This window comes from Dendrobates tinctorius, unplaced genomic scaffold, assembly GCF_039654945.1.
Source record: "Dendrobates tinctorius isolate UK_male_01 unplaced genomic scaffold, ASM3965494v1 ptg000046l, whole genome shotgun sequence".
In the NCBI taxonomy this organism is placed as follows: Eukaryota; Metazoa; Chordata; class Amphibia; order Anura; family Dendrobatidae; genus Dendrobates; species Dendrobates tinctorius.
This window is the reverse complement of record NW_027361714.1, coordinates 22,043,038-22,055,927: the sequence shown is the minus strand read 5'-3', so window position 1 is coordinate 22,055,927 and position 12,890 is coordinate 22,043,038. Positions and strand designations below refer to the sequence as shown.

The following is a 12,890-nucleotide window of genomic DNA, read 5'->3' as shown; positions in this document are numbered from 1 at the left end:
TCCATCATCCTCTTGATTACATTCCAGAGCTTTTCAATGGGGTTCAGGTCTGGAGATTGGGATGACAATGATAGGGTTTTGATGTGGTAGTCTCTTAATTTTTGCCAGAGCTGTATATATACAGTCGTGCTCATCGTTATTGGCACCCATGAAGTTTAAGTACATAATGTGGAATATCTCCTGAAAAAAATGGCACCCTTTACATTTAATTAATATGGAAACACATTTTGCCTCGCCTGTGGTAAATCACAAGTGAGAATCACCTGTGATTAATTGTCGATGCCCATGTGAAATTAATTAGCCAATGAATGATGATTTCAGTGTTTTAAAAAGGCACATTGTAGGCCCTGTTCCTTTGTCATAATGGTGAAGATAAAGGAGCTACATCATAACTGCTATTATTAGCAAACACAAGACTTCCAAAGGGTATAAAGCCATCTCCAAAAATCTTGGCATCCCAGTTTCATCAGTGCCCAATGTTATTAAGAATTTTACCAAGCATGGAACCATCAAGAAGCCCCTTGGATGTGGAGGAAAGAGGAAAATTGACAAGAGATGTCTTCGAAGGTTGGTGCGAATGGTGGAAAATAATCACGATAACCATCCAAAGACCTCAAGGTCAACCTGGAACAGTCTGTGGTCTTGGTTTCAACAAGTACCATATGCCGCACACTAAACCAAGCAGAGCTTTATGGAAGAAGGCGAAGGAATAAACCATTGCTGAAGAAAAGACCAAAAAAGGAAAATGTGATCTTTGCCAAAGAGTACCTTGACAAACCACAATCCTTCTGGGAAAATGTTCTGTGGATAGATGAAACAAAAATAGACCTTTTTGGCAAAGCAAAACAACAGTTTGTTTACAGATGGCGCAATGAGACACCCTACCAACAATTAAGCATGGTGGAGGATCCATAATGCTATGGGGTTGCTTTGCTGCATTTGTACTGGAGGCTTTGACCATATCACAGGAATCATGAAATCAGAGAATTATCAAGAGATTTTAGAGCAAAATGCCCTACCCAGTGTAAGAAAACTTGGTTTTAGTCAAAGATCATTGTTACTCCAAGCAAGTAAATGACCCAAAGCACAAACACAAAGGAACACAGGAATGGTGGAAAAAGAAAAAAAATGGACTGTTTTAAAATGGCCATCAGTGAGCCCTGACCTCAATCCTTCAATCTTTGTGGTGCGCTGAAATCTGCCATTGGGAAAAAGAAGCCTGCAAACAGAGCTTCAAAAAACTGTACAGGAAGAGTGGGAGAAAATACCAGCTGAGAAGTGCAAGAAGCTTATAGATGGCTACAAGAAACAGTTGGAGGCTATCAACAATGCCAAAGGGTGTGTAACCAAGTATTAATTAGGGGTACTTTTATTGCTGCACATGCTGTTGATTCTGTTTCTTCTTTTAAATTTCAACATGTAAGTTGAAAAACAATGTCTTATTGTTTGTTGTATTACTTTGGACCACTAATTAAAAAATTCTGAGGATATAACGACTACATTTCCATTTATTTGAAGATATTGTACAGTCTATGAAAAAAATGAAGGTGTGCCAATAAAGGTGAGCAGCACTGTGTGTGAATATATATATACTGTATATATATATATATATATATATATATATATTAAACAACAATAATTTTATTTCCATAGCGCCAACATATTCCGCAGCACTTTACATTACAGAGGGGACTTCTACAGACAATAGACATTACAGCATAGCAATTAATACATAGATCAAAACAGATATATTATTATTATTTATTTATATAGCACCATTGGTTCTATGGTGCTGTACATGAGAAGGGGTTACATACAAATTACAGATATAACTTACAGTAAACAAACTAACAATGACAGACTGATACAGAGGGGAGAGAGGACCCTGCCCTTTCGGGCTTACATGCTACAGGATGGTGGGGAAGGAGACAGTAGGTTGGTGGGTTGCAGCAGTTTCGGTGTTGGTTGAGGTGAGATCACCGGTAGTGGTAAGAGAGAAGGAGGTAGCGGGGTCATTGCAGGCTGTAGGCTTTCTTGAAGAGGTGGGTTTTCAGGTTCCGTCTGAAGGATCCAAATGTGGTTGATAGTCGGACTTGTTGGGGCAAAGAATTCCAGAGAATAGGGGCTATTCGGGAGAAGTCTTGGAGGCGGTTGGGTGAGGAGCGAATAAGTGTGGAGGAGAGAAGGAGGTCTTGGGAGGACCGGAGATTACGCGAGGGAAGGTATCGGGAGATTAGTTTGATGGGATGGGGTCAAGTGCACAGGTTGTGAGGTACGATTTGGAGAAGAGGCGATTAAGCTCCCCTTCAGTGATGTTGGAGAGTGAGGTTATGGGGTTTGGGCATTGGTCTGGTATACAAAGGGGTTGTGGTGGTTGAGTGATGAATACTTGCCTTGTTTGGTCAATCTTGTTTTTGAAGTGTGTGGCAAAGTCCTCGGCAGAGATGAGGGAGGTTGGAGGAGGCAGTGGTGGGCGGAGGAGGGAGCTAAAAGTTTTGAATAACTGTTTTGGGTTGTAAGATAGGGAAGATACGAGGGTTGTGAAGTAGGCCTGTTTAGCAGAGGTGAGGGCAGTTTTGATACCAAGATGAATGAGGGCCCTGCTCACAAGCAATTGCTTTTATTGTTCGGACCAGCATTAGTGAAAGAAGCGGGTGTTCCTGTGATGCTGCATGAACCAGTTAACAGTCTAAATATGTACCAGTACAGACACAGAGGGCTATTAAATGCATAAATGTGAGAACATGATGAGAGGAACCTGGTTATGGTAAAAAACAATTTGAATGAGCCAAACAGGGATATTTGGGTTAATGCGCTGAGGCGATAGGCCAGTCTGAACAAATGCATTTTTAGGGCACGCTTTAAACTGTGGGGATTGGGGATTAATATGTATACATACACACAGTGTTAGCACGGAAAGTATTCAGCCCCCTTTAAATTTTTCACTCTTTGTTTTATTGCAGCCATTTGGTAAATTAAAAAAAAGTTATTTTTTTCACATAAATATAGACTATGCACCCCATCTTGACTGAAAAAAAAACGGAAATGTAGAAATTTTTGCAAATTTATATAAAAAGAAACACTGAAATATCACATGGTCATAAGTATTCAGACCCTTTGCTCAGTATTGAGTAGAAGCACCATTTTGAGCTAGTACAGCAATGAGTCTTCTTGGGAATGATGTAACAAGTTTTTCACACCAGGATTTGGGGATCCTCTATATATACAGCTCTGACAAAAATTAAGAGACTACTGCACCGTTTTATAAAAATCATCTTCTCTACATGTCTGACAGTCATTCCATTCCAGTGTCAGTTGAATTCCAACCAGAGGACACCTCATTCTACTTAACGTGCCTCTGATTAGGTGATCACCTGAACCAAATCTTATTTAATGAAGGAAAGTATAAGAAACCCTGCTGTGGTGTTCACAATCCTCTTGCAATAAGACAAGCTGGATGGCAAATCAAGTACTAGTAATATCCCAAAAGTAATAGGAATGAAAAAATAACTTTTAACCATGCCAAAGGCATTGAAATGAAAAGTCTTGAGTGAGGAAAAGAAGGGCTCAATTCTGGTTTTCCTAGAACAGGGATACAGTGAGCATCATGTTGCCTCCATCCTTAAAATTTCTAAGATGGCAGTTCATTACAACAAGGTCAAGCAGCAGATATTGGGGACAACAAAGCTACCGACCAGCAGAGGGTGAAAACGACTCTCCACTGACCGGGATGACCGTCATCTTATTCAAATGTCACTCACCAACCGCAGGATGACATCAAGTGACCTACAAAAGGAATGGCAAATGGTTGATGGGGTGAAGTGCACGGCAAGAACAGTTCGTAACAGGCTCCTAGAAGCAAGGCTCAAGTCATGTAAAGCTAGAAAAAAGCCTTTCATCAATGAGAAACAAAGGAGAGCCAGGCTTAAGTTTGCCAAAGACCATAAGGATTGGACCATAGAGGCCTTTAGTAAGGTAATCTTCTCTGATTAGTCTAATTTTCAGCTTTGCCCAACACCCCAACACCTGGTCGTCTAATGGTTAGACGGAGACCTTGAGAGGCGTACAAGCCACAGTGTCTTGCACCCACCGTGAAATTTGGTGGAGAATCGCTGATGATCTGGGGATGCTTCAGCAAGGCTGGAATTGGGCAGGGTAATCTTTGAGAAGGACGTATGAATCAAGCCGCATACAAGGTTATCCTAGAAAAACAATTGATTACTTCTACTCAGGCAATGTTCCCCAACTCTGAGGACTGGTTTTTCCAGCAGGACAATGTACCATGCCACAAAGCTAGGTCAATCAATGTGTGGATAAAGGACCACCACATCATTTCCTTGTCATGGCCAGCCCAATTCTCCAGACCTGAACCCCACTGAAAACCTCTGGAATGTAATCAAGGGGAAAATGGATTGTCCAAGCCATCAAACAAAGAACTGCTTACATTTTTGTACCAGGAGTGGCATAAGGTCACCCAAAAGCAGTGTGAAAGACTGGTGGAAAGCATGCCAAGACGCATGAAAGCTGTGACTAAAAATCATGGTGATTCCACAAAATATTAATTTCTGAACTCTTCCTGAGTTAAAACATTAGTATTGTTGTTTCTAAATGATTATGAACTTGTTTTCTTAGCATTATTTGAGGTCTGCAAGCACTGCTTTTTTTGTTATTTTGACCATTTCTCATTTTCTGAAAATAAATACAAAATTTATTGCTTGGAAATTCGAAAACATGTTGTCAGTAGTTTATAGAATAAAAGAGCAATTTACATTTTACTCAAAAATATACCTATAAAGAGAAAAATCAGACAAACTGAAAATTTTGCAGTGGTCTCTTAATTTTTGCCAGAGCTGTATATATGCACAAATGCATACACAGAATAGAATACATCTATAGATATCTTGATAAATATATGTACACTTCTGTTCAAAAGTTTGGGGTCACCCAGACAACTTTGTGTTTTCCATGAAAACTCATACTTTTATTAATCAAATGAGTTGCCAAATGAATTTAAAATCTAGTCCAGACATTGACAAGGTTCGAATAAAAGATTTTTATTTGAAATAATAATTTCCCCTTCAAACTTTACTTTCATCAAAAAATGCTCCCTTTGCAGCAATTACAGCATTACAGGCCTTTGGCATTCTAGCAGTTAATTTGCTGAAGTAATCTGCAGAAATTTCTCCCCATGCTTCCAGAAGCCCCTCCCACAAGTTGGTTTGGCTTGATGGGCACTTTTTGCGTACCATACGGTCAAGCTGCTCCCACAACAGCTCAATGGGGTTGAGATCTGATGACTGCACTGGCCACTCCATTACAGATAGAATACCAGCTGCCTGCTTCATCCCTAAATAGTCCTTGCATAATTTGGAGGTGTGCTTTGGGTCATTGTCCTGTTGTAGGATGAAATTGGCTCCAATCAGCGCTGTCCACTGGGTGTGGAATGGCGTTGCAAAATGGAGTGATAGCCTTCCTTATTCAAAATCCCTTTTACCTTGTACAAATCTCCCACTTTACCAGCACCAAAGCAACCCCAGACCATCACATTACCTTCACCGTGCTTGACAGATGGCATCAGGCACTCTTCCAGCATCTTTTCAGTTGTTCTGCATCTCACAAATTTTCTTCTGTGTGATCCAAACACCTCACACTTGGATTCGTCTGTCCATAACACTTTTTACCAATCTTCCTCTGTCCAATGTCTGTGTTCTTTTGCCCATATTAATCTTTTCCTTTTATTAGCCAGTCTCAGATATGGCTTTTTCTTTGCCACTCTGCCCTGAAGGCCAGAATCCCGGAGTCACCTCTTCACTGTAGATGTTGACACTGGCGTTTTGCGTGTACTATTTATTGAAGCTGCCAGTTAAGGAACTTTGAGGCGTCGATTTCTCAAACTACAGACTCTAATGTACTTGTCTTGTTGCTCAGTTGTGCAGCAGGGCCTCCCACTTCTCTTTCTACTCTGGTTAGAGCCTGTTTGTGCTCTCCTCTGAAGGGAGTAGTACACACCGTTGTATGAAATCTTCAGTTTCTTGGCAATTTCTCTCATGGAATAGCCTTCATTTCTAAGAACAAGAATCGACTGTTGACTTTCACATGAAAGTTCTTTTTTTCTGGCCATTTTGAGAGTTTAATGGAACCAACAAATGTAATGCTCCAGAATCTCAACTAGCTCAAAGGAATGTCAGGCTTATAGCTTCTCTAATCATCCAAACTGTTTTCAGCTGTGCTAACATACAGGGATTGGACAAAATAATGGAGACACCTGGAAACATCAACAAAATTTAGTTTAATATGGTGTTGGTCCACCTTTTGCGGCGATTACAGCCTCAATTCTCCGAGGTATGGATTCATACAAGGTGTGAATTGTTTCCAAAGGAATTTTAGCCCATTCTTCAGTTAAAACACCCTCCAGTTCTTTGAGCTATGATGGCGGCGGAAATCGACGTCTAACTTGAATCTCTAAAATCGACCATAAATGATCAATAATGTTGACATCTGGGGAGGGATTGTGGGGGCCAGATGAGATGCTCAATTTCATTAGAATGTTCCTCGTGCCATGCTTTACCGATTCTAGCTGTATGAATTGGTGCATTATCATCCTGAAAGATGGCGTTCCCCTCCGGGAACAGTGCTTGAACCATGGAATGCACTTGGTCGCCCAAAATGCCTAAATAATCTCGACTGTAAATTCTTCCATGAAGGGATATCATTGTCCCGGCGGATCTCCATGAAATAGCACCCCAGATCAACACAGAACCTCTGCCATGTTTTACGGTTGGGAGAAGGCAGTCTGGATGGAATGCTTCTTTCAGCTGTCTTCAAACGTACACTCGGCCAGAGGACGGAAGTATGGTAAACGATGATTCGTCTGAGAATATCACATGTTTCCACTGCTCGAGGGACCTAATCTGGAGGTTTCTACACCACTCTAAACGCTTGGAAACATTTGTCATTGAGAGCAGCAGTTTTCGAATTGCAGCTCTTCCTTGGAATCCAGATTTGTGCAGCTCCCGATGAACAGTTTTCGTGGAAACTGGGTTCTGTAGGTGTTCATTGAGCTCAGCAGTGATTTTTGGAGCCGTGGTCTTGCGATCCTCTATCACAACTCGCTTTAGAGTCCGATGGTCTCTCTCAGTCAACTTCGACTTTCGGCCGGACCTGTGCTTTGCTGCGGACGTTTTTTCTTCTCTTTCAAACGCAGTCATTACTTTGGAGACAGTACATCTTGACACGCCAAGCATTCGGGCACTTTCTGTTACACTAACGCCTGCCATACGAGCACCAACAATTTGGCCTCTTTGAAAACCCGAGAGGTCTGCCATTTTATCAGGTTCTCATCAATGTTATTACAATTCAGTTAATTTACATACACATATCACATGACACAATTAATCAACTACAAAACATTACCATATGTCACGGTTTGCATGTTTATAACATGTTCGAAGATTATGATGCCAAAACGTTAGGTGTTTCCATTATTTTGTCCAACCCCTGTACTTGCAAAAGGGTTTTCAAGGGTATTCTATCCATCTATTAGCCTTCTTTCACAGTTAGCAAACACAAAGTAACATAAGAACACTGGAGTGATGGATGTTGGAAATGGGCCTCTATACACCTATGAAGATATTGCATTACAAACCAGATGTTTGCAGCTAGAATAGTCAATTACCACATTAACAATGTATAGAGTGTATTTCTGAATCATTTAATATTAGCTTCATTGGAAAAAAACTGAGCTTTTCTTTCAAAAATAAGGAAATTTCTAAGTGACCACAAACTTTTGAAAGGTAGTGTATTTATTCTTCCAGGCCATTAAGGTCCTATAATTTGCACTATTTTATGTTACCGATGCTGCTATTTCCCTTGTTCTCTATAGTCAGTGGAAGGTAGATGCTTCACATTAATTGTACAAAGTTATGTTTATCATTAGAACACACAATCACCTTGATGATTAAATTACTAGGGTTGCTGGCCTTTAGTGGAGGATGGGTATCCTATAGTCAAAGACGAGGCTGAAATTGGTTTCTTCTTCGTCAGTTTCTTATTTTCTGTTTTTTTTATAGGTTTAACAACAACAAAAAAAGCATAACAATAATAAAACACAATGCAGCGAGGTGCCCTGATGTGAATACACTTAAAAACAACTACAAAAACTATAAAACTGGCACAAAAATGAGCATCAAAGTGGGCACCAAAGAGCGTTAAAGAAAGGGTTAAATGACTTTGGGCCACTGATCTCACACTGTGGACATATGAGCCCGGCATCAAAACCAGGTTTCTCCAGCCTGGCCCAAATGGGTTCTGGGCATCAGAACTGCCATCAAAGTGGGCAGACAGTCAATGTTCACAGATTTGAAGAAGTAACTGAAGTTTTTAAGGGGTTAAATGACTTTGGGCCCCTGATCTCACATTACACATCTTTGTATTCTTAGTGTGAGATCAGTGGCCCAAAGTCATTTAACCCTTTGTTTAACGCCCTTCGTTGCCCACTTTGATGCCCGTTTTTGTGTGTATTCACATCAGGGCACCTCACTGCATTGTATGCTATTAATGTGATCCTTATTTTTTGTTGTTAAACCTATACAAAACAGAAAAGACAAAATTGCCGAATAAGAAACTGACAAATAAGAAACCAACTTCAGCCTCGGTAGTCATAGTTATTCTATGTGCGGGTCACATGACATTTACACCCAATTACAGGCACAGGCAGAGCTTCTTTTCTATATAGGAGTCTGCCCTGCAGCACTGCCATCTAGTGGCGGCTAGGTGCCCTACAATACATTGTACCTCACGCGGCCAGGCGCCGGCGCATCCTTTTCTACGCAAGAGCAGTGTTGGGGCGACATTTTAGGAGCTCGTGGTTTGCCCCCTGTATTATCAAATGTGTACACTACCCGAACACGGCGGCCGGCGGCCTCTCCTCTCTGTGCAGTCACTCACGCTTCCTGTAGGCGGGAGGACGCGGCGCCGGTTGCCATGGCTGCAGCTACTTCCGGTGTGATGGAGGCGGCCAGAGAGCCGAGTAGCGGCAGAATAAACACGTTATTGTTGTTATTCTGGGCCCAGACTTCCGTTTCTATACATTCCTCACACTGCTGGGTCTCCGGTGGCAGCCGCTGCCCCAATACAGCGCTCCGTCGCTTTATAAGGCATAATGTAGTCTTACCCATCCGGTCAATAAACTCTGTCCGTGGTGAGAATGTGTGCAGTGAGCGCCCCCTTGTGGATGCTTCAGACACTGCGAGTTGGTGGGCTGCTGCTGCTTTGTCAGCCATGTTGTGCCCCTCTGCCATGCCACATCCCCCTGCTTCCAGGCTTTGTCCGCTTGGTGACAGGCACGTCACCCTGTATTCCTGGAGAATGGGGACACCTTTAATGTATTCAAGGAGTGATACCTTTATTGGCTAATCAGAAAATTCATTCGTTTTAGGGAAAGGGGCAGTGAACCAATAAATTACAGCTTTACCTTTAGTTTCTGAGAGCCAACGCTAAGGCCTGTTTCACACTTCCGTTTTTTCAAATCCGTCAAAATCCGTTGTTTTCCGTAAAAAAACGGATCCGCCATTTTTTGCAGGATCCGTTTTTTTTGTCCCATAGACTTCCATTACGGTTACCGCGGATCCGTCAAAAAAACGGATCCGTTTTTAAAAAACCGGATCCGTTTGCATCAGTTTCCGTCAAAAAAACGGAAACGGATCCGTTTGGCGGACACAAAAACGGAAGTGTGAAACAGGCCTAACCAATGCGGATGACTCTGCTTCTGGGTAAAAAGGACTGACCACTCAGAGAGGTTGTCCACTACTTTTTTCATCGATGACCTATCCTTAGCATAGGTCATCAATTTCTGATCAACCAGGGTCCGACACCCAACACTCCCACTGATCAGCTGTTCTCTGTGTCAGCCGGAAGTACTAATGGCGCTGCTGGTAGTGGCCATGGCAGGGTATGGCACATCTACCTCCTATTGGTTGGAATAGGAGGCGGAGATGCAGTACTGCGCCGCGGCCACTAGCAGTAGACTGAGCAGCGCCATCAGTGAGTATTTCTGTCTGGCAGCCGACACCAATAACAGATTGGCTGGGGTGCTGGGTGTTGGACCTCGACGGATCAGACATTGATGACCTATCCTCGGGACAGGTCATCAATGAAAAAAGTAGTGGACAACCTCTTTAAGAAAAATGGTGGCCCACCATATGAGTACTCAGGAATGATGCGGCATGCCCTGCCAGTTTGTCCTCTAACAGTCTCCAATCCGAAATGTCACAGCTGGCACCGTCACTGATGCCCGAGTATGCTACAGTGCCCCCCATTATATTGCACCCATCTGCCCCACCAGGAATGCCCTCTGAGCCAATCACTGGCTGAAACAGATCACTGCTGCCACCCGTGATCGGTTGAGCGAATGTTTTAATTTTTATTTTATAAATCAATGTACCGTAAGAAACGTTGTAACATATCTCAGAAAAATCTGCTTCTCTTTCCTCCTGCATTAGAGGCAGACCCGGGCATTGTGCTGCAAGACATTCTAAAATGACCGTTACACTTCTCCATGGAACGTTATCAGCACCAACTGTCATCTAAGGGGAAAACTTGAATTCGCTGAAGACAGATTTATCCCTTGCATTAAGGATGAATAATCCGTCTGGAAGGAGATAGTAACATATCTCGCCAGAGAAATCTGATTCTAAGGCCGGTTTCACATTAGCGCTTTTTCAGCGCACGCACGGCCGGGGGTAGCTCCGCCCCCGAGCCGGCTCTCTGCCCGGCGTGCCCACCCCTTGCTTGTAGCGCCGCCTACTAGCGGACAGCGGCGCCTGCGATCGGCGCACCCTATCTTTAGCATAGGGTGCGCAGATCGTGCGCAAATTGCGCTTTGACCTGCGCTGCGCACTCTTGACGGTGCGCCGTGCGCGCCAAAATCGAACTTTTCGGATTTTGGCGCGCACGGCGCACCGTCAAAAGTGCGCAGCGCAGGTCAAAGCGCAACTAGGGTGCGCCGATCGCAGGCGCCGCTGTCCGCTAGTAGGCGGCGCTACAAGCAAGGGGCGGGCACGCCGGGCAGAGAGCCGGCTCGGGGGCGGAGCTACCACCGGCCGTGCGTGCGCTGAAAAAGCGCTAATGTGAAACCGGCCTAAGTCGCTTATTTTCACGTGTACTATTGATTTATGAATAGAGACTAAAACAACGGTTCCTTAGTATACGAGTCAGACGTAGCAGTGCACTCGCTTCTCTCTTATCTGCACAGACTGATCACAAATGTCATTAATTGTAACTCTATGATAGACGCCACTTGTCCATATACGATCAGATAATAGCACGTTCTTCTGGTCCATGACTGGGATGCACAAGCTGAACCCATGAGAGCGCCTCATCGTAGAGGTAACCTTTCATTTCCTACTCACCCAGCTGCTCTCTTCTCAGCTAGTGACCCATAATTAAAGGAGAGGTTCACCTTCTAGCCATTGTAATAAACCTTTAAGAAATAGCAACCCTTCCAGCTATTACAGGAATCACTTGCCATCATTGGAGAACATTGTGATTAGATGATGTTGGGCTTTCCAGGGTTTTGCACAGTTGGCCACCTCTAGTCTGCTGACAAATGTGAAGTTCTCTAAACCCACATGTTATCAGAACGCTCCAGCGAGCCTGGTAACCTTGGTTAGATGATTGCAGGTCGCCATGCATCATCACAGAGATCCTCCAACAGATAGGGGAGAAAATGACAGCTGAAAACTGAATCCTTTGCCTAATGGCGTGTATCCTAAGTTATCTTTTTACTTCTCCGTTGACAGCCGTATGTGGGTTTGTTTTTGGCACAACTAGCCCTAACGCCATTCATCTTACTGTATCATTTATTGGAAAATTAGAAAAAAAATTCCAGGTGGGTTCAAACTGTGAAAAAAAAACTGCAATTTTGTTTTTTGAGGTTTTTGTTTTGCAGAGTTCATTATCCCGAAAAATGCCCTGGTGACGTGATTCTTTAGACAAATAAGATTACAGCAATGCCAAACTTTAATTTTTGTCTTCTACTACTAAAATATATGAAAAAAAAAATTGATAATTTATTTTTTTGCTTTTGACACCATGTTCCAAAACGTGTATTTTTGCCATGAATCATAATCAAAGAACAGTGATCTACAATAGGTTTAAAGGGAATCTGTCACCTGGTTATTGCTGCCCAGTCCATCTGACGGGAGCATGATGTAGGGGCATAAACCCACATTCCAGCAACTCATCACTAAGGCTGGAGTCACACTGGCGTATGGAATCCGATATGCTAAGGACCATCGGCTCCAGCTCTGCTACGAGCGAGCGTCGTCTGTGCTCCATGCTCCGCTTCTCTCGCATGGCAGGATAAGAGCACCGCTGCGGAGAAGACAGCGAAAGTGAGAAACAAAGAAATGGGGGCACCACCGAAAGGATAATTAAGGGGATCCAACCTAGACCTAAATAGTACATATGTTTGACAAAAAGAAGAGAAAGAAATAGGCCATGAGCAGGGGATCACCCTGAATAGGACATAGAATATATAATACAAATTTTATTAAACACAGCAAACAGCAAAAATTCTTAAAAACATTAAAAATGGTCACAAATGTGACACATACACAAATAATACAATGCTCATGATAGAGCAGCCCACCTGCTACCAACTATCACCCTCACCGAGAAAGATGCCTATATCCCTAGGTCCATGTAAACAGGATTCTCAATAGGAGAATTAATAAGCCCACACATAGGTAATATAGAGCATAGGAGTCAGAAACACCAATAATATACAAATACAATGAAAAAATGATGCAATTCCAACCCAATAATTACAAAAAACCCAAGAAGATGCTGATCACTATGAGGTGTACAAAAAAGATGCACACTAAATAGAC

The 12,890-nt window shown here is 42.8% G+C and overlaps 1 protein-coding gene across 1 annotated transcript in view; it reads right to left on the bottom strand.

Moving 5' to 3' along the window:
• Nucleotides 1-9,339, bottom strand: part of LOC141089389 (uncharacterized) — a 93,396-nt gene extending 84,057 nt beyond the window's left edge. Inside the window, exon 1 of the mRNA XM_073575749.1 lies at nucleotides 9,173-9,339. The gene's annotated coding sequence lies outside the window, so the exon portion shown is untranslated. The remainder of the gene's footprint in view (nucleotides 1-9,172) is intronic.
• Between the last annotated feature and the right edge of the window lie 3,551 nt (nucleotides 9,340-12,890).